Source organism: Peromyscus leucopus, chromosome 16_21 (genome assembly GCF_004664715.2).
Source record: "Peromyscus leucopus breed LL Stock chromosome 16_21, UCI_PerLeu_2.1, whole genome shotgun sequence".
Lineage (NCBI taxonomy): Eukaryota > Metazoa > Chordata > Mammalia > Rodentia > Cricetidae > Peromyscus > Peromyscus leucopus.
Genome location: NC_051084.1, coordinates 60,711,334 through 60,733,856, shown reverse-complemented (window position 1 = coordinate 60,733,856; position 22,523 = coordinate 60,711,334). Strand labels below are relative to the sequence as shown.

Here is a 22,523-nt window from a genome sequence, read left to right as displayed (position 1 = left end):
ATTTCACAGAGTTCAGAAAGACACCCTTGTAAAATTAATCCTATGACACCATAATAGGCAAAAGAGTCACTGAGATTTCCTCACTCTGTGATAACAGCCCTCCTCCAAGTTCTGAGCTTACCTTTAGAGTTCAAGATTGTCTAAAATAGAGCAGCTGTGGTCTACTACCCAATCTTCGGAATTGACCTCCCACATCTACAGAACTGTGGCTTCATTACTCACACCACAGCTGTCACTGCTGCTGCAAGACAGGGTGTCAGTCATCACCATCACCAGGTGAATAACAGGAAGCAAGGGAGTCAGAGCAGCTTGCTCATGCCACTCTGGGCAAGGAGACAGCTGAAGGCACTTGCCAGAGACTGTGGTTCCTATGACTCATGAGTGGAGACCATACAGTTGGATTCTCACGAGTTGAGTGGCTTTTCACCAGTTGACAACCATCAGTGAGGACTTTCTGTCTGAGTTTTAGACAATTTAAACATTCTACTCAGTTAAGAACTAGCCAAACCAGTTCCATTCAGGGACTGCAAACAGTTCCCTAACTCTGAGCAATGACTTAGATGGAATCAATGGTGACAGACTCTCCCAATCAATTTATGAATTAAGATTTTCTATGTCTAGCAAGCCAAAAGAAATGATACTGAATATTCTGTAAGTTATTACAAGCTACTATCAAGGAAGAATTTTTTTTTAAAGCAATGACAATAAAAAAAAAGAATAAATTTCTAGTGGATCTTGAGAGTACATCTCTTGCTTTCTCTTAGCTATTTTTGATTTTTAGTGGTGTGGATTAACAGGATCTTTGCTGAAAAAGTATTCAAGACATATTTCTGTGATATTCTCATACTAATTATGCTCCTGAAAGAACAAATGCAAATTTCTTGCATCTCTCTTGGGACTTTGAAAAGGGTAGAGAGTTTTTAATAAAAAAAGGTTGCTCAAGAGTTTTCAATCAAAAACAATCTTGAAAGGGTGTGGTAGAATAAAAAAAGAACCTATGATCTTTCTTCATGATTAAATATCACATTCAAATGGTAACTAGTAAAAATATAAATTTCGTTTATCAGAGGAGTTGGAGAGGCAGAAGAACAAGGGAAATTTATTTCTATCAGTACTGATGAAAGAAGAGAGAAAGAATAATTACTTCATTTTTGCAGAAATGTCCACATTTCATTGAATAAAAATGCCAAAATTGAATAGGATAACATACTAATTTGTGACATATGTGAAAAAGAGGGCAGTAAAACATTTTTATGGCACTGTCAATGTTGCTAATATTTTCCAAAAAGCTTACAATATTAAACATGATAGCATACATATAAAATATGAATTCAGAAAATTATCACACTGGTTGATGATGACATTTCCTACCATAGGTCACAGAAATGGGAGAAACACAAAATTCACTGATATGTACAGCTGTCCTTGTTCATCACTGTACCCAGGAGGCTGGGTCCATCTATGTGCCCTACTCACTTTACATGGAGTTGGAAATTCTATTTGTCATATGTAATTCTATTTCACAATCTTTGACTCTAGACCATGAAAACAAGCATTACAGTGATCATAAGACAGGAAGTGGTATTTTCATATTGCACAGGGAGGTGACTTGTACAATGACGCGGAGAAGTAATATTAACTTCAAACCAGGGTTTACACACTCCCCCCAGCCCTCAATGCCATCTGAAGGGGACAAGATCTTGTGTCTAAGTTTCTTTCAATTGTAATGAGTTAAAAATAATTATTTCCTCCTGCCTTTTTTTCTGAATGAATGCAAGTAAATATGAACATTTCCAATCAAAGAATACTATGTTGAGTTTGACTTAACAATACTAATCAGAACAGAGCAAAGAAGGAGTTTATAAAATGAATTGGTGGGGGAAATAGAGGCTTTGAGATCATATGCATGTATTTGTTGGTTATTTATTCTTACTTTGGTCCTCGGGTCTGTGGTAGCAGTAATGCCTCTAGAAATGGAGTGGTCATTTCTATATATTAGGATCTTATAGCAAAATTGAGAAACTCCTAACATTCCCACTGTTCTTTATTAATAATTCACCAGTGACCTTTAGGTATTCCAAACTGGGAGAAAAGAGCATGTTTCATGCCCTTACACTAGTTAAAGGGACCTATTGAGTAATCATAGACTCTGCTTTCATTTCAAATCTATCAATACCAATCTTGCTCTTCTAGTAATTATAGGTTGCCATAATTAATTTTTGGATGATGATATCAAAACTGCCCCTCACAAGGATTGCCTTTTCATAGGTTTATCATGTGGAACAATGTTCTTTTTGTGTATGAAGCTCTTGAGAGACTACATGGCCAATGAAACATGTATTCATTTCAACAATAGAATTTAAAAGAAATTTCTCCTATAATCATTGTCACTTAAATTTGTCAAAAAGAACATGCCACTTCACTAACAGAATTGTGATTACTATCTCAGGTCAAAGGATACTGTGGTATTAGTCATCTTGGGCCACAACTAAAGCAACCATGTGTAGGACAGTGACTGAGAAAAGTCTAAGAATAAAAGCTGTGAAACTTGTCCTCTGAGAAGACTTTTGCACTCAAAGTTGGGAGGGTCATGAAATCGATCACAGAGCTCTGTGCGCATCACTTTGCAGTCATATGAAGAGGTTGGAAGCAGGGATCCCCTGTGTTCATATCTTGTGTGAAAAGCGTATTTGAAAGACTTGAATATTTCCATTAGCATTCTCTTTTATAGTCAAGATACAATTAATAGCAAGATCAAACATGGCCCACATTAATTTCCTTTACATCTTTTCAATTAGACTTAACAGAAGTTATGTAAAGAAGAAATAATTGTACATTTGGTGTTTAGAAGAAATAGCTAAATTCATAGTTGTACAAAGATATTTGAAAGCTCTTGATCTTTGTCTGCTTTTTTGAAAATTAAATGCAAAATTTTTTTCCCACTCACTACAGAAAACACAGCACTTGAATAATAGCTAATGGTTCATGACTTATTAAATACACAGTTAGTCTTGCTTACATCTCAGTTATTTTCCAGTCCAAATCCTGATGTATTAGTAATTACATTGTGTAATAAATATTATGTTTGTAATGATTATGACTTTAAATGGTATATGATAAAGTGAATGAGGAGAAGTGCTAATCACATTTACACCAATTATTTTATTCTACTTAGTAGGATCATTATGTAATTTGTAAAAAAAAAATGTAGCACTTTATCTGACAGGTGTAATTGATTTCACATTGTTTCAGGAGTGTAGCTGGAGAGTTTTCTCTCCGGGTCCTGCCAAGCCCGGCAGTCCGACAGCCCACTTATAAAATAAACACACAGACGCTTATATTATTTAAAGTGTTTGGCCTAATGGCTCAGGCTTCTAGCTATCTAGTTCTCACATCTTAAATGAATCCATTTCTATAAATCTATACCTTGCCACATGGCTCGTGGCTTACTGGCACCTTCACATGCTGCTTGTCATGGTGATGGCTGGCAGTGTCTCCCTCTGCCTTCCTGTTCTCTCAGTTCTCCTCTCTGTTAGTCCCGCCTCTACTTCCTGCCTGGCTACTGGCCAATCAGTGTTTTATTTATTGACCAATCAGAGCAACACATTTGACATACAGACCATCCCACAGCACAGGAGGATATTAATTGAGTGTATTTTATATATTTCATGCATATGTAGAGATGCTTCCTCATTTAATACTAATGTGGTGTGTATAGCAAGAGGGTGCATAAAAGACTGTTCAGAACTCTTTCTGCTTGTGTAGCGGTGGCCTTGTCATCTGCATAACATTTGCTGATGTAGAATACTGAGGCTTCATGATAAGGTCATCACCTTCGGCATAGCTGGACCAGTCTTTTCCCTGTTGTCTCAGTGAACTTGGGCCAGTTTCAGGGCTTTCTTGAATCTCTATTTTCATGTAGCTAAATTGAGGTTAAGTAAACCTTAGAGTTGACGTGAGAATTATGTGAAATTAAACATACTGCATTCTCACATTTACAGATCGAATGGGGGTTTAAAAGGTTCAATTTGTAAGTCATCAGTGCATGTAAGTGACCCTTTTACTTGCTTTTGTCTTTCACTTTTTTTCATTTTTGTTTATTAAGAAAATTTCTACTCACTCTATATATCACCCAGAGACCCCACCTTTTCTCTCCTCCCACCCCGCAGTCCTGCCTCCCAAGCCAGCCCACATCCCCACATCCACCAAATCAAGGTCTCCCATGGGGAGTCAGCAGAGCCAGGCACACTGAGCCTAGGCAGGTCCAAGCCCCTCCCTACTGCACCAAGGCTGCGCAAGACATCACACCAGAGTCACCAGTCACCAGGCTCCCCAAAGCCTGCCCATGCACCAGGGATGGATCCCGATCCCCTGCCTGGGTGCCCCCCAAACAGTTCGAGCCAAACAACTATCTTCCATATCCAGATGGCCCAGTCCAGTCCCACAGGGGCTCCACAGCCACCAGACCACAGTTCATGGGCTTCCACTAGTATGGCCTGACATCTCTGCACATCCTCCCATCATGATCTCGAAGTCCCCACCTGCAGAATCCCTCCTCTCTCTCATTAATTGGATTCCCAGAGCTCAGCCTGGCACCTGGCCATGGATCTCTGCATCTGTCTCCATCAGTCACTTGACAAAGGCTCTATGGTGACAGCTAGGTTATTCACTAGACTGGTCACCAGAGTAGTCCAGTCCAGGAACCCTTTAGACCACTGCCAGCATTCCAAAGTGGGATCATCCTTGTGGATTCCTAAGATGTCCTCATCTATCATGGTATCTCCCTCCTGCCCTCCCACTCGGTCCCTGTTCCAGCTTGACCCTCCCATTTCCCTATGTTGTCATGCCCCACACCTTGACCTCTGTCACCCCACCCCCACTCCCAGTCCACTCATGTAGATCTCATCCACTTCTTCACAGGGTCATCCATGTGTCCCTCCTAGAGTCTTTTCATGTTAGATAGCCTCTCTGGAGCTGTGTGTTGCAGTCTGGCCATCCCTTCCTTCACATCTAGTATCCACTTATGAGTGAATACATACTATGTTTGTCCTTCTGAGTCTGGGTTACCTCACACAGGATGATATTTTAATTCACATACCTATGAACATATGATTTTTGATAAAGAAGCCAAAATAGTACCATGGAAAAAACAAAGCATCTTCAACAAATGGTGCTGGCATAACTGGATGTCAACATGCAGAAGACTGCAAATAGATCCATATCTGTTGCCATACACAAAACTCAAGTCCAAGTGGATCAAAGACCTCAACATAAATCTAGTTACACTGAACTTGATAGAAGAGAAAGTAGGAAGTAGTCTTGAGCCCATTGGCACAGGAGACCACTTCCTAAATATAACACCAGTAGCACAGACACTGAGAGCAACAATTAATAAATGGGACCTCCTGAAACTGAGAAGCTTTTATAGAGCAAAGGACCTGGTCAATAAGACAAAACGACTGCCTACAGAATGAGAAAAGATCTTCACCATCCTCATATCTGACAAAATGTGATGATCTCCAAAATACATAAGGAACCCTTTTACTTTCATCTCTTGAGAATACCTAGGGCAGCAGAATAAAGAAGCATGGGTATGCTAGTTAGGTCAGTATAATAATCATTCAACAACCTAAAAATACATAAAATATCACATTGCTCCCTATAAGTATATAACACACACACACACACACACACACACACACACACACACACACTCACACTCACATCTTTGATCCATTAAAAAGAAAAAAAATCGGCTTATCCTTCCAAATTTTAGGGCACAACATATTTTTATAAACCCCTTTCTCTTGAGATACTAAGTGATGGTTGATGAAAGAATCTCAAATACTGTTATAACAATGAGCTGTATTTTTGTAAGCAGAGGAAATAATGTGACATGAATAACCTTTGTGATTAGTTGTTCCACATGATACAGGTAATAGCAAAACGTGGAACCGCTTTTGTAAAGGATGAATGTAAGGAAACAAGATGAAGAGTCAAATTGTGATAGTAGAAGTGTGAAGTCTCCACTTGTAGTTTGCAACTCTGATGATGATTGTTTTCTCCAAGCGGTAATGAGAAAAATGGATGGCTTGTGAAACATCCCCTTGTGTATCCCTGGAGGACAACATACTGATTCAGCACATCCTTTCTGCATGGGTTTGATTCACAGATGCAGTGCTAAAAGGCCATAGACTATCCTTGCCTTGTCCCTCATCTGCTGGTCTGAGGGGATTATTACAGCAGGAAGGAAGGTTGCTTAGAGACTGGCAGTTTTCTTAAGTATGTGAGAAATAGCTACTAAGAGAGAAGACTGGCTTGTGCAACACATCTCTATGGTAACACCCTAAATTTTAGCAATGGGTTAGTTCAGTTTTAAGATATAATTTCACTTATTTTCATTAGTTCATTCTTTCATTCATTCAATTCATTCACTCATTATGTGTGTCTGTGTGATTCTGTTTCCCCAGCCTTAAGGTTAAAATATGAATGAAGTTAATAACTCACTAGGCATTTACACTGTGATGGGCAGTGTTTGAGATTCTTTCATCAATCATCACTTAGTGTCTCAAGGGAAAGGGGTTTATAAAAATGTTGTACCCTAAAATTTGGAAGTATAAGCCTGTTTCTTTTGATTTTTTCCTTTTTAATGGATCAAAGATATGTGTGTGTGTGTGTATATGTGTATGTGTGTGTGTGTGTATGTGTATGTGTGTGTGAGTGTGTGTGTGGACATTAGAGGCAGCCAGTGAGAGTGGTTCCTCCTTCCAGAATGTGGGTCTCAAGGCTACAACTCTGGACATTGGGCTTGGAAGCACCTTTACCTGTTGAGCCATCTCGTTGGCCAAATACTTCAATTTTCATTTTGATTCTGTTTCCCCAGCCTTAAGGTTAAAATATGAATGAAGTTAATGACTCACTAGGCATTTACACTGTGATGGTCAGAACCTTGCCTGTTTTCTCCTCTGTTGAAGGCCCCAGGGAAAGTCTTGAAATAATGCTAGTCATGTAGAAAGTGTTTAGGAAGCAAATTTTACTGGAAAATTCAAGGCAATAAAATAGAGTAAAAATGTATATATATATATAGTTTTATAAACCACGAAATGTTAAATATTTATTGAGTATTTAACAGATCCATACAGTGGTGTAGTGGTATTTGCTCTGCCCATGACCTTGGGCTATATGACCCAAAGGAGGCGGTGCTCCCTGCCATTGTACGTGACCGCTTATAAGGAGTTGGAGAAGGGTTACATGCCCCTTCTCTCTTCTCCTGCCTGCAAGGTGGATTTGCTCCCAGTCAGATCAGAGGATGACTTCTGTTGTCTACTCCATTCTGTATTCTTGGGTGTATTTCTTCAATTTGCATCTTAATAAATTCTGTTGCCCATTTAATAGACTCATGTGGATTGATCATAATACAATGGTCTAACAAGTATGTCCAATATTTTGACTTTAAAATATGACAATTTCATCTATAAAATTCATGCTTAACAACCACACAGTTGATTTTTTTAAAAAATACAAATGTCTTATAATGTTTTAAGTAAGTTTGTGATTTTCTGTTTGGCCACATTCAGACCTATCCTGGCCATGTGGTCCATAGGCCACTGGTTGGAGATGGCTAAAAGTGGTTTATGTGGAAAGTCTCATTAAATGCCAGCTTTATATTGGTGTGTACATTAGGCACCACAGTAAAGAGGTTGAGGCCACACTTTGAGGCTGGAAAGGAGGCTCCTGTGAAAGTTGTTTAAGTTCTTGTTTCTGTAGTTTCCTTATCTGTAAAAGGAGAGATGACACTTGATACCTGAACAGTTGTGGAAATCAAACATGTGGTGTGATGGTTACCAGTGATTATTAATCTGCCACAGTCTCCTGGAATCACCCAAGAGACTGGGCATGTCTGTGAGGGATGATTTTGTTTAGCTTAATTAAGGTGGGAAGACCTACCTTAAAAGTGGACAGTTCTAGTCCCTGTACTGGGGTCCCAGATTGAACAAAAGGAAAAAAAAGTGAACTGAGTACAAGTAATTACCTTTTCCTGCTTCCTGACTGTGGATATTCCATGGCCAGCACTCTACAGCTCCAGCTGCTAGAGCCATGATGTAGTATATCCTCAACTTAGAGCCATAAAATAAACCCTTTTGCCTGTGAGTTGCTTTTTCCAGGGTATTTTATCACAACAAGAAAAGTAAGTAAGATACATAGTGAGGTTCCAGAATAGTACAAAGAGTATCTATCAATTTTCTCTTGCTCGTTGTAAAATAAAAGTTCTCATAGATTCAGAGAACCGAGCCTAATGCCAAGTAGAAACTGTGTGAACGTTAACAATCATTATGCATATATATCCATTTGTCTGCCCATCAGTCCATCCATCCATTTATGCATCTATCTATCTATCTATCTATCTATCTATCTATCTATCTATCTATCTATCTATCTATCTATCTCTTCATTATCCCTCGCTCCTCCTCCTCCTTCTTCTTTATCATCATCATCATGACCATCCTTCTCATTCTACATGTGAGGAACTTGTTAGGCAGAGAAGTAACTTGTTCTAGAGCACATGGCCATTTGGTATTAAAATTGAGGTTGGAATCTAGGTTGTCTAAATTTGAAAACCGTACTCTTAACCTTTAGGCTATTTAACTTTGAGATGTATGTATTTAGTTCACTCTCACTAATAAAGTGTTCATACAATTTATTCAAGAATTTTCAAATGGTAATTTGACACTCCTTCACTAGAATATCATTTTGAAGATTTCTGATGAATAAGTACAGGTGTTTCTGTGGTTTATTAATAAAAATATGCTATTATTAACCCAGTTGCCTGATTAATTTTAAGAGCCCATGTGCTAGAAAATGATTGCTATTTTCTGTAATTTAGTCTTCAAAAAGTGTTAGTAACTAAAAATAAACCTCATTTCAGTGAGACCAAGTTTACATTCATCTGACACTAATCCGTTCTTTATGCTGAGTTCTCCAGCTGAGGTTATGAATCTTCTGTGAGAGATACAGACTAGAATATATCCATTCAAATTCTACACCACACAGACAAGGTCAACATAAACCTACACCATATGCTTTCAAAAGCAACAGGTCAGCTCTTCTGGAAGATGGTTGAAGCACATGTTTTAATTTTTAAAAGTACAATGGGAAAATAACAAATACCAACAGTGTAGACTATATTTCAATATCATGGAGAAATTGCATTGGTTTGAATGTAAATTTGTCTCTTCAATGGATGGTACAAGTACGTAAGAATAAATGTTTCTCTGATCTACAAATCTGCCCTCTGAGCTGTTTTAGTTGGATTCATCGACATGGGTCTATCTCTGTAATCTGGACTGGCTCTGAAATCACTACGTAACTGAGGCTGGCCTCAAACTTGTGATCCTTCTTCCTCAGCTTTTCGAAAGTTAGGATTATGGGCACATGCCACCATGCCTCACTCTTCTGAGTAGTTCAGCTTTCTAAGTTGAAGCAGCCTCTACTACCTACCTAATTGGCTCGTGAGGTAGGAAGTAACCAGTTGAAACTTCAAAAAAGGTTATTTCCCATTAATCATTAATAGTGTTGCTTTTCTGATCAACCAAACAGGTCAACACACACATATGCAGACACTGTTGAAGTGATCCTCTTGGTCAATAAAGCTAATCATTTTAGGTGTTTGTCTTACCCTCCCACAGCAGCCATTCCTTGACACCTTCCACACCATCAGGAGCAGAGCCAGCAGGTATAAAAACTCCTGTATTTCTGTTTGGAACAGTCAGTCAGTCATACTTTTGAAGCTTGAGATCTGTAGTCAGATTTCTCTCAAATGATTTGAAAAGTTAGAAAGCACTTATCAATCTAAAAAAAGAATTTCTTTGCAACTGAAGTATGATTTCTTTAACTCTTTTACCTGTCAATCTCTTAAAAATATTTTTTATCAGGAAAACATATTTTTAAGCTTATCTCAAGCATCTACCTGACATTTACAGAACTTAGGTGCCATGAATGATTTTCCTTTGAGTTTTTAGAATCATCATGACATCCTTGATGAATATTTCATTATATATGGTGGTAGTTACTGATAATCACATTAACACAATTTATAAAGTATAAGACCAATGGTTTTAATTTTAATGATTTATGCCAATTAGAGAATAACTTTTATGTCTTTTTAAACTGTGTAATATTTTTAAACTGTAAAAGGACACTTAAAAAAAAACCAAATCCTAAGATAATGAAAGGCTATCCACATGGCAAAGTAAGTATTTATTAGACATTAGTGAATTTTCTGCAAATTTTCCAATTAAGTACCTTGTCATTTTTATTTGTCTCCCTGCCTGCTAATCACAAACTTATGATGTAGCTCAGAGGCCAGGTCCTTTGTGGAAGCTGTTGCTTTAGAGGTGAAGAAACAGCCTTTTACCTCCCACGAGCCCAGCAACACTTCCACAGCCTTTACAGTTTGACCAGGCAGGTGCTTCAGACACAGGCCTGTTCAAAGCAAGCAAGGCTCTGTCTATTCAGGCTATTTATCTTAAGTTTGTATTCATTTGTGAGGCAACTGGATAAAAACCTCTCTCCTCCATTAGATTATAAGAGAGTCAGAGCTATATTGGCTTGTTCCATGATTTTATCCCTAAAATTCAGAGTACTTGGCATGGGCAAGGAAATGATATTAATTGAAATAGCAGGATGGGGATGGGGATATAGCTAAATGGCAGAGCATTTACCTAGCAGACACAAGGCTCTGATTTGATACACATATGCATGTGTGCACATACTAAGTAAGAGTAGAGAGATACTACCTTAGCCTAGGTACTTTTGGTTCCATGGCAATCTAAAACAAGGATTTTAAAATGGCCGATCATTAAGATTGTACCCAAGGTTAATGCTGGTCAGATTACACTATGTTTCCTTGATTTATGTAAACATTCTTCTTCATGGTGGCTTCTTTTTAATTTTCTTATCACCGGGAGGTTCAAAGTACAGATAGCTCACAGGTGACTAAACTGCATCCTTTCATTTTTTTTTTTTTTGTCTGCAAGGCAAGTCATGGAGTTAGTAGGTATGAAAGCCTTGATGCAAACCCGGATCAGTGCTTAACCAGTATTTTATATTTCCTCTTTTTAAAACACACAGATTAATGAGCAAGGAAGTTTAGTGATTGGTATGTGTCATCTTATTGTTCTGACCATCTTTTTTTTTTTTTTGGCACACACACTAATCCTTTCTCTCTTACATATGGGAATACTGACTGACAGTGGAAAGTCTTCCAGAGTCCTGGTCACACCAAGCCTTCCTTCCCATCAGTCCAAAGACCATCCCAACTGGACATGACTGGTGAGCTTCCATTGGGGTGTGAGCTAAGGAGAAACATTGTAGTCAGATGAGATTTAGGCCAGTTTGGGTGGCATTATCCTGTGCATGAAAATGAGTATCAAAGTTAGGCAAAAAGTTTCCTGTTAAAACTTTTAATATAATTTGACTAAAGTGATAACCATTTAAAAACTGCATAAATAATTCATATTGATAAAAGGCTTCCTCTGCTTTATAGAGTCAAATTATTAAGTATTCTTGCAGGGAAATGGGGAAGGAGGTGGTTAGACCTGTTTCCACTTTTTACTGTGAAGTTCATGGCTGAATTTTTGGTAAGAGTATCAAAGAATGTTGAAGCTTACAGAGGCTTTGAAGGTAGTGAATTCAGCACTCTTATGTTATAAAAGACAAAATTAAGGCCCAAAAAGGCAGCTTAATAAAAATGAATATTTCTCTCTACCCTTAAAATCATATCCTGGAGAATAACATTTTTCATGTCCCATTTTCCCATTTTCCCGTCACAAAACTGAGAAAACCAGCCAATAAATGATTGTTGCTATTTATCTTCCTGCTCATCCTCCACAGGAGTAAATATAAAGAAATGCCAGCCTCTCTCTGCTAAGGGAAAGAACACGTGTTCCTCCTGGAGTGGCCTCTTGGAGTGGCTGGGGCAGATACAAGAAGGCTTCGCAGAATAGACATGCATTTTAAATATGATCTATGCAGTTTAAATATGATCTGATTGTACAGGTTTGGATAAACTTGGAATAAACAAGTCCTGATAATTATCTGCTGAGTGAATGAGAGAATACATAAAGAAATCATTGTGAAGGATGTGTGGGTCTCCTCATTTGAGAAGTAAAGATCAAGTTGGAAATGAATAATATCAAAAAACATTTTCTGAGATGTAGATCCTTAGTGGGGAGATGTCTCTCCAAAGTGGACTTGTAGTCAGCCTGTGGTTTGATTAAGTAGTTTAGATTATTGAGCTAGTTAGAATTTAGAGTAGGACCATTCCTAAAATTGAAGAAAGTTGGAGGGATCTGCAATCCTCTTCTGAACGTAGAACAAAGATATCTTTCACATTTCCTCAGAGCCACAGTAAAATATATGTCCCAGGGAGAAAGCTGAACTAGATTCTCAGAAGGGGAGCACAGCCCATGGTTGTGTGGATCAGCAGCCTTCACTCTGCCCGATCCTGCTGCCACTTGTTGTGATCTCCAAGGGTCTGGGCTCAAGCAGACTAGAGTGTCAGGGCTCAGCTGTTTCTTTTCAGTCCAGCTTCCACCTGCTTTCCAAACAGCGCAGGTGATTCTGGGATGCTCAGTGAACATCAAGTAGACAATATTGACTACATTTTCTAGATAATTCAAGACTTTTCCTTAAAATACAGATACAAATTCTAAGTTTTGTCTAAGGGTTAATGAGATTTTGAACATTTTGCATGTACATGGAGAGCATGGAATGTGTCCTGGGTTCTAGAAACAGTATCACTAATGTTAGCAAGGTTTTAATACTTAACTTTAAAATAATCACTCACAGTTTTGAACTGTGAACCAATACAATTCCTGTTTCTTCAGAATACTAAAGCATGTTTTGGTTTATATGTTGACTTTTGCTCATTCAACCATGCTGGGGTGGGCTATGGGGATGCAGCTGTCTTGAGTCATTTCTGCTGCTATAAGTTCTTTCACACATATTCCTGTGAGTTATCCCAATAAAATTCATTGGTTCATAAGTGGACTTCGGTTGTATTCTTACTTTAAGCTGTCATCGGTTCCCTATCTGGGGTGAGCAGACATTTGTTCAGATCTCCCAGGAATAGTGTCAGACAAGTATGCATATTGTAAAACTTGTCTTTCTTAAATGATCTTATGTTGGCTAATTTATGTTATTGTGCAACAATTACTATGGCCTTAGTTTATACAACTTCTACAAGCTAATCAGAAATCTTATCATTTACCTTCATGCAAATATTTGTTTCAGCCTTATTTGCTTTTGAAGTCTTGCTTTCCAAGGAAATCATTGGCAATAGGGGGGTACTCAAAATTTTGACCAACCAATGTCTTAAATAACTCAATAATTAGATATTAGGAATGCAGCATTTTCTGCCCCCGGAACTTAATTGTTTATATGTATTCCATGCTTTTCATGGCATCATTTAAATTCACTAGAAAACCTGTGAAGTGGTTAGGTTGGTATATACTTTCTGAAATAAGCTGTACCAGGGCAGAGTGAAATACATGCACACACCTCCTGCTATCTTGTAAGTGGTAAATTTGTTCTGTTTAAGTGAAAAACCTGTTTAACTCTATTATGGTCAAATTAGGGTGATAAAATACAAAGAAAATGTGAGATCTACATAAATATACGTGGAGTAAAAACACAGAATCAAATAACAACATATTCTGTTGAGTGAGTGTGTGTATGTGTGGTATACGTGTACATGTGTGTGTGTGTGTGTGTGTGTGTGTGTGTGTGTGTGTGTGTGTATGTGTGTGTATGCATGTGTCTGCAGAACTCAGAGGTTGTCCTTGGATGTCTTATCAATTACTTTTCACCTTCTTTTGTGAGACAGCATCTCTCTGTGAACCTAGTGCTCACCAGTAAGAATGAGGCTGGCTGGCTGGCCAGTGAACTCTAGGAATTTGTGTCCCCCTCCCGAGCTGGGATTAAGGGTGGGCTTTGAGTGTCTAACTTTTTTTTAATGGGCATTGGAGATTTGAATTCAGGTCACAATGTTTACCTGACAAGTGCATTACTATCTGAGCCATCTTGCCAGCCGCTCCTTAACTAAATGTTCATTTCTATAGAACAATACAAAATTCATATTTTAAATGGAGTTTCACAGGTGCTGGAGAGATGGCTCAGTAATTAAGCACAGTGGCTGCACTTGTAGAGGGCCTGGGTTGAGTTCCCAGCACCTACATGGTAGCTCACAACCATCTGTAACTATAGCTCCGGGGTGTGATGCCCTCTTCTGGACTCTGTGGAATACCAGGGATGCACACGGTGTGCACACACATTTTTGTAAAGGTAAAATGTAAAGGTCTACCTACAAATTAATAACATAGTAACAAGAAATCCATTGTTTTAGAAGAGTTTTTCTATGTTGTTTGGAAAATTTTAGACCATTCAGCTTCTTGAAGAAGACCCCACTGTATAGTTGTGTGTTTTTTTTTTCTTTTTTCTGTCATCCTTCATTTGGAGCAAGGATAACGTATATACCATTAAATAAACAAAGTGACGGGAGGTAATTACTAAGAGAGGCACAGAAAATAAAAGCTTACTTTATAGTGAAACTTTCCTTAACGTGTTTATTATCTTTATTTTGACAATGTGTGATATATCCTATGAACCTTTGGTTTGGTGGTAGAAACAGGCATAGCTTCCCTTTTAAAAAGCGGTTCTGGTTGGCTCAGTCCTGTGACAGTCTCTTACCCTATTTACGGGTGAGTTCTAGCTGGTGCAAGCAAAGGATGCCATAGTTCCTTCAGTGGAATGAGCTTCAGTTGGCAGCTGAATTTGTACTGTATTTACAGACCATCACCCAAGACCTTCAAGTCCTGTTCCTTATGTATATCCCCAAACTCGAGGGGAGAGTGACTGATAAAGAATGTCAGAGTCTCAGGGGACCTGAAGTGAAAATTTTTTTTTATGGAACATTATTTATAAATTATGGCAATACACTTTCACCTTATTCCTTTACAATCCTGGTCTGCATGTATCATTTATCAACGCGAAGTGTTTTTATGAGCTAGCTGTTATGTCTGTGTCCTCAGCTCCCTTGGGACTCTTACAATCCTCATTATGGCTTCAGCTGCCGTTCTAACACAATTATGCAAAATACACAGATGAAACGACTTGGAAATTACAGACACCAGCATCGCACGAACAAGACTACATTCATGGGATGGTAATGATGCGATTCAGACAGAGAATTGGGAAATTAGAAGTCATCAGGTTCAAGGATGAGGAAGCCAACAATGAGACAGATAGAAGGACACGTGTGTATTCAAGTGGAAAAAAAATGAGGGGCTAGAATCTTTTGACAAGAGCCAAGAATTTGATATATAATTCATATTTTAATGAGCTAAGTAGATTTATCCATTAAAACAATCAGATAAGAGGATGGTGCTGTAACTGGGTAGAACAAGGCCTGTTTAGTGTGCATTCTAGTTTGATTTCTTTTGCTCTGATAAGATTCTCTGACCAGAGGCAGCTTGAGGGAGGACAGAGTTTATTTCATCTTACACTTCCAGGTAGTAGTCCCTTATAAGGGAAGTCAGGGCAGGAACATAAACATGAACAGGAGCAGAAATCAATGAAGGAGCAACTGCCTGCTCATTCTCTGTATCCACTTACATGCTTGTGCTTAACTAGCTTTCTTCCACAGCCCAGGCTCATCTGCCTGGGGATGTACTGCACACAATGGTCTAGTCCCTACTGCATCAATTAGTATTTAAGATAACACCCAAAAGATATGCCCACTGCCCAGTCTCATTCTAGGTTATGTCAAGTTGGCAGTAAAAGCTGTTATAAGAACAATATTTGTGCAGCCATGAGTTCAATTCCCTGTACCATAAAAAAAAATGGGGCATGTTAATGTATATATAATTTTGTGATGGACTCTAAAATACCAAATGTAACACTTTTTTCATGATCGTAATTTTAGGTGTAAGAGGTTGTGTAGTTGGAATTTTCTGTGGGCTGCCAACCAGCTCCCAATGAAAAACACAGAGAGTTATTATTAATTATGAACGCTTGGCCTTTGCTTAGGCTTGTCCCACTAGCTCTTTTAATTTAATTTAACCTGTTTATATTCATTTACATTTTGCCTTGGGGCTTTTTCCCTTTCTTTCATTCTATATGTCTTACTTTCCTGCTTCCTCCGTGTCTGTCTGCCTGGCCCCTGGCATCTCCCTGGAGTTTCTCTTTTCTTTCTCTCTGAGTCTAAGTTCCTCCACCTCCTTACTCTCCTTGCCTGGAAGGTCTGCCTATACCTCCTCCTCATTATTGGCTGATCAGCATTTTATTAGACCAATCAGGCACCCTAGGCAAGCAAGGTAAAAGAACAACACATTTTGGCATAATTAAACAAATGTAACACATCTTTACATAGTCAAACAAATGCAACACAACTTTGCATAGTTAAACAAATATTCTGCAACAAGGTTGGAAAAATGATCAATTATTTCTCAGCTCAAAGTTTGTGTGTGACTTATTTTAATGCAACATCTAATTTTGAATTCTGTTTCTTGCTTTACTTTGGAAAACAACTTGTGTAAATTTGTATTAAAATTTGTTCAAATTTTCATTCATTTTCTCAGTGAGTTTATAGTAAATATCTAGGATTTAAAACAGATGAGCTCTATGGCCCTATGGGACTTACATTCTTTGGGATTGTAGAACAAACACATGAACGTCAATAAATGGGTAAAAATTACTGATAGTGACATGTTCAGTGAAGAAAACAAGATTTAAAAATGGGAAACAGAGTCTCTGAAGGAATTTTAGAAAATGGGATCCATGAAAGCTCATAGGAGGAGAATCTCAAGAGAGACCTAACTGGAGAAAATGGAGCCAAGAAAAGCAAAGCATGAAGGGTCTTCAGCATGATTAGTTCAAAGACTCAATAAAGATCAGTGCACTTGAGCTGGAGAGAGATCAAGGAGGCTGGAACTAGTGAGGGAGAGGGGGAAGTGACAAATTAAAATGAGGAAATGATCAGGCATATGAGGTCATGAACTTTCACAGGCCATGATAAGGAGCCGAGATTTTAAATTCAAAAGATGGTCAGGAGAAATTTTTGCTTAAAACAGAACCATAGTCTGATTTATATTTCAGAGTGATTTTGGAGGTTGTTTGGAGAATGGATGATAAGGAGTATTGTGTTCTGGAGATAAAAAGTTCTTCAAGGTTTATGTGTTTAAATACTTTGTCCCGAGATGGTCATGTTGTTTTGGGAGGTTGTAACACCTTTCGGAGGTAGAGACGAACTGCAGGAAGTAGGTGGAGCTGAATGTTGAGGTTTATAGCTTGCCACATTTCCAATACGGCTCTCTGCTCCCTGGCCTTCTGAGATGTGAGCAAGCTGCCTCTTGCTCTTGCCGCCATTCCTTTCCTGGCTGTGGACTGGACTCTCAAGGACAGAAATGAACCTTTCCTCCCTGAAGTGGCTTCTGGCCAGATGTTTAGTCACAGTCATAAAAAAGTAACTAATGCACAGATCAAACTCAGGAAGCAGTATGCTATTTGTATAACCCAAGTATAAGGAAAGAGAATGTGTGTAATAACTAGGGAAAGAGGTAGGTAATGGTGCTGGAGAAACACATAGAATGGAACTATTTTATAAGGGGATGACAACATTTGCTGATGGACTGTGAAAGACAGGAAAATGAAGAGTCCAGAATATGCAATGTATTCAGCATAAGTTGCTGAGTGGAAGAAGCCAGTTGCTGACAAGGGAATTCCGGAAAACGTGTATTTGAAATACATTAAGAGACGTCTGGGCTGTGCTGTTTAGATACTTCTTAGACAGGGAACTGGAAACAACAAAGCCTCAACTACTCGGAGGATTCAAGATAGTGAATAAAAACAGGGGTGTTATTAGTATGAACATGAGATTCTAAAGCCAGCATCAAAGCATCTAGTGAGACTATGACAAGACAATTTGAAAATAAAATCAGTGCTGCATACTAGGCCAATATGAAGCATATGAGTAGGTTATGTGGAAGAAGTGTTCAAGGAGCCTGAGAGGCCTCCTGCTAGCAGAGGTGAAAACCTAAGAACACGGAGCCTTTGAATGTAAGAGAGGGCAGTGTCCAGGAGACTGAAGCTGGGCTTGGTGAGGCAAACCTATAATCCTAGCATTTAAGAGACTAATACGAACTGTGTGTGTGTGTGTGTGTGTGTGTGTGTGTGTGTGTGTGTGTGTGTGTGCATGCACACCTTTAATCCCAACACTCAGGAGACAGAGGCAGAGGGATCTCTGAGTTCAAGACCAGTCTCGTCTACAGAGCCAGTTCCAGGACAGCTAGGGCTGTTACACAGAGAAACTCTGTCTCAAAAAATAAAATCAGAGAGAGCAAGAGAGCGAAAGAGCAAGTCTGAGGACCAGCTGGGATATAGAACTTCAAGATAGACTCTGAGCAGAGTAGAGGAGATGCCACTGTGAAGATTTTGAATTTGACCAAAGCAGGAGCTGATTTTACCAAACAGTGGATAAGTAAGAAAAAGACGAGCTCTTTGAGAAGTTTTGCTACGAAGAAGACCAGAGAAATAGGCATAAGCTGAATGGAGGTGGGGATAGAACAGTTTGTAATAAGAGATATGAGATCATGTTTTCCAATGTTGAGAATAGTGCAGTTGAAAGCAAACAGCTACTCGTGCAAAAGAGACTCAGTGTAGCTGCCCCTGTGTGTGTGGAAATCTGCTTGGAGGGGGCAGTGGTGGAGGACCACACTGAGACTGATGGACGTGAATTTAAAGAGACACCAGCCAGCATGCTTGTGAGATTTCCTCAAATGTGATTTTAGTTTCTCATGCAGAAGATGGCCAGTATATGGGTTTACTCAGGGCTGGGGTCTTGATGGAGGTGGCAGAGGCAGAGTGAAAGTACATGGAATTTACACTAGATACAAGGAGAAAATGAGCACATGAGGGTAGTGATGGGTAAATATCAGAGTCACTGGATTGGAGGTCCTACTGAGCTCAAGATTTTGTGGGACTAAGAATACCAAAGTATGTGTTGCAATAGGAGAAATATAATTCTTAAAAATCAAGTTTTTAAAGTCAATACCATGGTTGGTTAATGGAGTGAAACAAAACAATTGAGTCATGAAGATTGTGTGACAAAATCATGAGAACCCAGACAGAAGGACAGTAGTTTGTGATCAAGCTGGAGTCCTATGGGCCTTTTGCAGGGCATCAGCTTCTGTAAGGGTTTGTGAAACACCTAAGGGGGAATTTTGATCTTAAGGGATTCCTGCAAAGGTACACCAGTTCTCTAGGAGGACACAGCTCTGAAGAAAACTGACTCTTCCTTCCCAACAGCTATCCTCTGCCAAGATCTCAGTCCCTATTAGGAAGAAATATATAATTGTCATCTCCTTAAAGAAAGCAACAGTTTGAAACCAAGGGAAATCAATTCATTTATACATTGAAGTTTTGAAGTGTGGTAGTTATTTTTATAATCTGAAGATAAAGGATTATGGAGAAGACACATAATGATCGCCTTATTAGAGCTAATTTGAAATGATCTAGTAGACTTAAGTCCCTCTGGTGGATGACAGGAAATCATTAATTGGCACTCACAATACAGACTGATCTAAGCCAGGTGGTCAGAAACAAGACACAAGTCTCCAGGAAGAGGAGACGCCACCCCCCACCACCACTCCAATCAGCAAGCCAGCATAGTCATTATGTGAAAATTACAGAGGGAATATTCTGCCAGGAGCAAAGGCATAAACCTTCAACAGCAGACTGAATCTGAGCTGATGCAGAGGTAAAGCGTCCTGGTTAGTAACAGGTTATGTCAGGCCTTTCTTTGATCCTTGTCTTAGCCACCATTCTATTGCTGTGAAGGGTCACCATGACCAACCCAACTCTTACCAAAGGAAGTATTTAATACTTACTTACAGTTTCAGAGGTTTAGTCCAGCACGATCACGGTGACACACACAGTGGCATGCATGGCATTTAAGTAGTAGCTCAAAGCTGCATCCTGATGCATAAGCCAAGAGAGAGTCTAGGCCTGCCTTGGGCTTATGAAACCTCAAATCCCTCTCCAGGTGACACACTTCCTCCTAGCTACACTTACTTCAACAAGGCCACACCTCCCAATCCTTTTTTTTTTTTTTTTTTGGTTTTTCAAGACAGGGTTTCTCTGTGTAGCTTTGCGCCTTTCCTGGAGCTTGCTCTGTAGCCCAGGCTGGCCTCGAACTCACAAAGATCCTCCTGGCTCTGCCTCCCGAGTGCTGGGATTAAAGGCCTGTGCCACCACCACCCGGCTTTCATTTTTTTCCCAATCCTTCTAAGCCTTCTCAAATAGTGGCACTCTCTTATGACTAAGGATTCAAATATATGAGCCTATGGAGGCCATTCTTATTCAAACCACTACAATGTTCAACTAAGTTTTCATAACCCTCAAGGTAAAATCCTAATGTTACAAAAAACTTTTAAATTAAAATGCTTAACATGATTATTGTTCGGAATTCTTTCATATATGAGTATCTGAAAATAATTTTTATTACAAAAAATTATATTGCATCATTAAAAATTTAAGATTTTCTGCCTGCTGCTTTATTCCTACAAGCAATAATGATATCAAATTTCTTCATGCTCAAATGTATTTAAAGCAACAGAGTTGTTTAATATAAGCTATAGTCAATTGAGGGACTTAGCATATTTTGTTGAGAGGACAATGCTATCTGTTAATAAGTTCATTTGAACTTTCAAAAAGCATTTCCAGGCATTTTCAAAAGCAGTTTTAGTATCAAAGAAAGCACAGAAAAGCTGCTAATACTAACAAAGCATAGAAAAGATGAGTTCCTTAAAGCAATAATAACATAAACCTGATTTATAAGAAGCCCTCCAATTTTATACCATATATAATTTATATTAACATGGTATAGATGTGCTTTAAGAGGGCTGAATATGATGTGGGGTAGAGCACATGAATATCATCATTGCCAGGGTTCTGAAATTTTAAAATGTCAATCATAGGGATTTACATGCAAGTGTTCTAAAAGACCAACTCTAAGATGTTAGTGAAAAGTAAAAGTCTTTTATTACTGTATTTGTTATTTTTATTATTTATTCTATTTTTGAGATTATCTCCTCCCCTCTCCTCCCTCTGAACCATTCTATATACCCTCCCTGCTCTCTTTCAAGCTCATTTGTTCATTAATTGTTGTTACATGCATATATACATAGATTACTAAATACAGTCTGCTTAGTCTATATTGTTACTTGCAAAGCGAGAACTAGGTAAGGATTTCTATGTAATTTTGTTAATTTTTGTTCTCATTATGTGATACATGTGTGTAACTGTTGTTTTTCTCCTGAGCTAAATGTCTAATTTAAATGCTACTCTTTTGATTCTGCATTGTTGTGTGTGGGCATCATCTACTGAATCCTTATGAGGAAGATGGAGATGATTTGCTCTTTTCTTCTACACTGGTACCTTCAACTGAGGAGATTTGTCTTTCTGTTTCTGCTTCTCTCTTTAGACAATAGCCTTTGGAGGGAACCGTGTTCAGTGTTTTCATTATTAAGACCATATAATCTCTACCCATAGCTGAGCCAAATACTGAGGAGCGCAGAGACTTACTGAGAGATCCATGAGCTCATCTGGCTTTAGTGGTAGGCAATCTGTATGTGTTTTTTTACATTTTTATGAGCTGCCCTTCTCCTACCAGCCTTCTGACTATGGATTCAGGCCTTGATCTTGGATATACTGATTGTCCAGTGGAAGTTTCAAGGTGCCAGAGGGTATAGTCCTCTTTGTCAGTGTTTTGGGAGCCTAGTGGGCAAGAGTTTAGCTAAGATGTGTTTACTTTCTTTTCCTCTGCCAGCTTTTAGTCTGGTATTCCTCATCTACCTGGGGACCACAGCCTAGACACTCTCTCATGATAGTTCTCTGGAGAGGGTATCTTCTCTTTTATTAACTCTTCAGAGGTTCAGGTACCTGGCTATGGAAAGTTTGGGAGGGAAAATGGAAAATGCCTCTTAAACAAATCTCCATGGAACTTTCTGTTAGAACCTCCATTTGCTTTCTGGTCCACAGCCACCAGTTCTGAGCCTCTTGATGTGAACTATAAATCAGCTTGGTCCTGGCTTTCCCAGCTGCTGACTTAGGATTTAACTTTCGAGGTTCTGCTAAGTCAGTTACCATTTGTCCACATGCTTTCCAGGGTTGATGTTTTGTATTCCCTTTCATTTCTTGTGTCCTAGTGATTGAAGATTTTAAAAATACTACAGTCGCTTTGTTCGGTTTCAGATCGTGATTGGGGGTTTATGCAAGTGTTCCTCCTGCCATGTTTAATACGACACCATGAAATTTTATTATTAACAAAAGTGACTCAAAGAGTATTTGTGAAAATGTGTGTTTCCAGATAAGACGAATATGAAAATTCAGCTATCATACTAAAATACACTATAGACCAATATATTACAGATTAATATACTGCATACGAATATACTCTAGATTCAGGG

General features: G+C 38.7%; 1 protein-coding gene across 2 annotated transcripts in view; it reads right to left on the bottom strand.

Moving 5' to 3' along the window:
• Kcnq5 (potassium voltage-gated channel subfamily Q member 5) overlaps nt 1-22,523 on the bottom strand; it is a 543,303-nt gene that overhangs the window by 232,074 nt on the left and 288,706 nt on the right. The window lies entirely within an intron of this gene.